The sequence below is a fragment of the Fukomys damarensis genome, unplaced genomic scaffold (assembly GCF_012274545.1).
Source record: "Fukomys damarensis isolate Sample0158 unplaced genomic scaffold, DMR_v1.0_HiC HiC_scaffold_62, whole genome shotgun sequence".
Taxonomy (NCBI): Eukaryota; Metazoa; Chordata; class Mammalia; order Rodentia; family Bathyergidae; genus Fukomys; species Fukomys damarensis.
In genome coordinates this window covers 49482-53901 of record NW_022900974.1, presented here as the reverse complement: position 1 = coordinate 53901, position 4420 = coordinate 49482, and positions in this window count along the sequence as shown.

The window sequence follows — 4420 nt, the reverse complement described above, 5'->3', positions numbered from 1 at the left end:
TTTATATTTGTACTCTTAAGATTTCCCTTGAATACCAGATTTTTATATTCATCTATTTACTTGGCATGTTCTTTCATATATTAAATAGAGGTCTTCACATTCAAATCAGATTATGTTTTCTTGGTAGCCTTACCAAGAAAATATCATCCTCATCTCCCAAGCCAGAAACATAAAGCCAAGATTGTGATATCGCAGCTCACACCTAATATATTAGAAAAAAATTATCTTCAGAGAATCTCTTTATTTTTCTCTTCTAATATCCTGTCCTGAACTACCATAATCTTTCACTACTTATACTGTATTTCATCACAATAATTAGGATAATTAGATGGTTGTTAATGATGATCAAATCATGGCTGCTATATCATGGAATTTAATAAATTTCCATTGCTTGGCTTTGATTCCGGGGCCTCCTATCTGCCAAAAGGCACTGTACTTTGGGGCTACTTCCCCAGCCCTAATGATAATATTTTTTTATTATATTAACCTGGAAGATGTTAAGAAAATATAAAGTCCCAGAAATAGGAATGGAGCTGAAATTCAGTCATACTTTATCTGAGCATTTCACTCTCCTCGGAGCTTTGAATATTACTCAAAAAACCTTGCTTAAAGGAGAAAGCCTTGAGTGGTTTTTATTAGTCTACAGCTCAGAAAGACTTCGAAAGCTTGCTAGGGTACAGTATTTGGTAACTGAAGTGAAGCTTCCCTTGGGACAGGCCAAGAGGAAAGACAGGGGCCAGGATCTGACTGTCAGCAGTCTTGCCGGGATTCGTGGTTTGCTGGGCCTAGGTTAATCATAGTACTCCTTGGCTTATAACAAGCCCTTCAGAGTCAAGCGGTAAGAGGTATGGTCTTCGTCCCTCAGGAGGCTCGGCATTTGTGATTTTTTTGAAATAGCTATAAATATCTGATGGATGAAACACACATTTAATTCACATTCTGCCAGGGACTATTTTGGACTAAGAGACTTCATTTTATAGATCTTTCTATACAGGAAAAAAAGAGAGAGAGAAATTCTTTTTGTATTGTAAAAAGTGCTAGGAAGGATAGCAAGAAATTTCCGGCCAATATTTCAGTCTCTTTTATAGAGTCTAACTCAGGTGCTCTGGAAAACCTGGCTGTCTGTGGAGTATCTCCCTCTCCCATGTGCTCTCTCTCTCTCCCTCCCTCCCTTCCTCTCTCTCTCTCTCTCTCTCTCTCTCTCTCTCTCTCTCTCTCTCTCTCCCTCTCTCTTTGTCCTGCAACAGAGCACAAGAGTAGACAGATGGACAGTTTAGCTACCTGTTGCAGAGGTATTGCTTATAATCATTGTCAAAGTAAACCACAGATGAAAAGGAGAAACCTGTGAACACTTTACTGGATGCCATTTGCCATCTTTTTCTTTTGCAAAAAAAGAAGAAAAAAGGTAAGTTTTGAAACCTAATGGAACTCTTTCTTTTCTCTTTCTTCCTGTGAAGAAGCAGTCACTGTCCTGGGGGCCTTTCTCCTAAGAAACCTAAAGCCCAGACACAGCTTTTGCTCACTGATGAAAATGCCAATACTCCAAGTTTGCTCACCTGCCCCTGTCCTGTGTCTGCCCCAGCAGCGTTACGGGTTCAACTCCAATCAACAAGCAAGGGGAGAGTGGGACAGGGTCTAAGACCTTCAGGCTTCTCATTTGCAAAGTCTGAGGACAGGGTAAGGGCAGGGAGAGCACTGATCACACACAGGGCCTGTGGATGTGGAGATGCTGAGTGTTCCGATGCTAATGACACTGCCTTGCTGGTCTAGGATTGATTTTCAGCCCTGCTTTGTACTTGCTTTCTGTGATGCTGTAGTAAGTCATAACATAAGGAGTGTAGGAGACAGAGAGAAGCAAAACACCTCAGTGAAATTCTAGAAGCAAGTGCTCTCTGTCTGCAACTCCTTACCGTCACTTGATGAGATTTTCCCTGCCTCGGCTGCTTGCTTTTCTTTCTTCTGACTCTACTTCATTGTCTTGTTTCCCTTTGAATTTGATTGTCTCACTACTCTCCAAACTCTATCTTCTTCTCAATAATGCCTTAAATGTACAAATAAAATGCCGATATCATCGACCCATCCTGAAGACTGCATCCAGACCACAGGAAATGAGCTGAACATTTTCGTGATTTCTTTAGCCACCTGTTTAAAGTTTCTTGGGTGCGCGTTGGCTCCTCCTCAGTGGGCAGAATGTGATGCTCTGTGTGTCGGTGCAGATGAAGGAGAAACTGTGAAGTTCGTACTCTGGTCCTGGATCTTCTCTGGTTGTTCTCTGCTTATCTCTGTCTCTCAGACTATCTTAAACTGTACAGTCTGGAAAGCCACAAATTTTTCCTATAAGGTCTCATAAAATCATGTGAATGAAAGGTGCTGAACCAAAAGAGAAGACGCTAGGGGCTGAAGGATTCCATAAAAGCACACATTTTCACTGTGAAATGCTATTAGCAATAAAACTATTTGACTTAGGGAACCTGGGGAGACTTTGCTTAGGAGATGGTGTTTGAATTGCGTGCTCTGTCCACAGAAGGAAATGGAGAATGGAGAGTATAGGAGAGGTGATTAGACACTGTCGGCGACGCAATATTCATGGGGTGAGACTTTTTAGGTGTGAGTGTGAGGAACAGAAATTGTGAGGTGTGGCTGAGCATGGCTAGGGAGAACAGTGAGAAGAGAAGGGGAAGTAAGATGACAGAACAGGGTCAGGGTGAGAGAGACACAGCAAGTAACTAAGCCACCGTAGTTGGAAGCCATGGTCATGATTTTGCGACATTTATCAATCATTTACTTGAAAGCACCACTTTTCCTTTTAAAATGGTGGCACGGAAGTGACACAAAAGAAGATGGGATGTCTGAGTTTGTGTCCTTGTACCCCATTTAGTGATCTCAATAAAATCTTGTCGTGTCTACTTAAAGGATCCTGGGTTAGCTATTGATAATACTGGCATTTGTGAAATACTAGCTTGTATTTTCAGCCTGTAGGAACTATCTTTGCTCAATGAAAACCGACATATGTATGGGACCCAATGTGAAGCCCCATCTCCTTGGACTAAACTTCATGAGACAATTTTGGAACATACAAAGCACAAAAAAATATATGAGATGATTGTGTCTCAAGTTTTGCAAATGTGAAACTGGTTTCATTAATACAGATGGAGAGCGTTTAATTTTAGTATCCCAAACAAAGTATGGCTGAGAATGAGCACTCTTTTCGTGCCTTGTCTAAGAGAGGAAATGGCAACTTTGCAGCCAGAGATGAGTTGCTTTTGGTGTGACTACTAGCTTGTGTGACCAGTGTGAACTGATTTCCAAGATGCCCAATGAGTTTCTAAGTGCAGGGAACCCAAAGACAGGCATTTTCAGGGGGACTCAGGCATCTGGAAGGAAGAAAGCTTTTCATTTTAGAGGAGCTTATCAAAGTAGCACAAGAATATTGTTAAATTCATCCAACAACTCTGAGCATTAATTGCTCCTTAGTGGTTCATAAATATTAACAAAAGCTGCGCTTGTATTTTATTCCTCAAGTTTTATATGTTGCCAATGAAAAGCATCCAAATTTCATATCCTGGCTTTCATGATTTTGTGCTAGGAGAACAACTTTCTTCTCCAAGCTTGTCGACCACAATATGTGTTTAGAGTCTCCCTAACCAGACTGTGTGTTGATCCAATTGCCTGAAAAATATTTCCCACCCATTTTCATCAAAAATTGTCTTTATTGGGCTGGGTATTTAGCTCAGTGGTGCTGCTGCCTACATCACAAGTACAAGGCCCCAAGTTTCATCACTGGTACAAAAAAAATCCTAAATGCTCATACTCTTCTGTCTTTAATATCTCTGAACCTAATATTTTGCCATGACAAGAGATTTATCTTTATTCCCCTCTCATCAGGGAAACTCAATGTTCACAATAATAGTTATTTAAATATTTGGAAGCATTATCCCTAGCTGTGCAACCATAAGAAAAAACCCTGTATGAGCCAGAACACTGCTATAATTTTAGTCACTCAGCAAAGAAACTCTGTGTTTTAAAGCAGCAAGCCACTGTATGGCAAGTGAAGGAACAACTTGACATCATACTTTTATAGCATGCAAAGTGGGTCCTCAAAGGCCAATTATAGTTGTACTGGATATCCCATTATTATTATAATCCAGTTAAACATAGTGCAAGCTACTTGTAAATGTTTTGCTCATATTGAATTAATTTTCATAGCAACCCTAAAAGATAGATTATTTTATTATTTATATCAGTATTGTGAATATCAAGGGACTTGTTAAGCATCAGACCACTAGTATCGGCAGAGAGATGAGGTTTGAGTCTGATCAACTTTTAAATAATAAGTATAGGGCTGGAGATTGAGCTCAGTGGTTCCACCACCTGCCTTGCAAGCACAAGGTCCCAAGTCTGATCCCTGGTACCAAAAAAT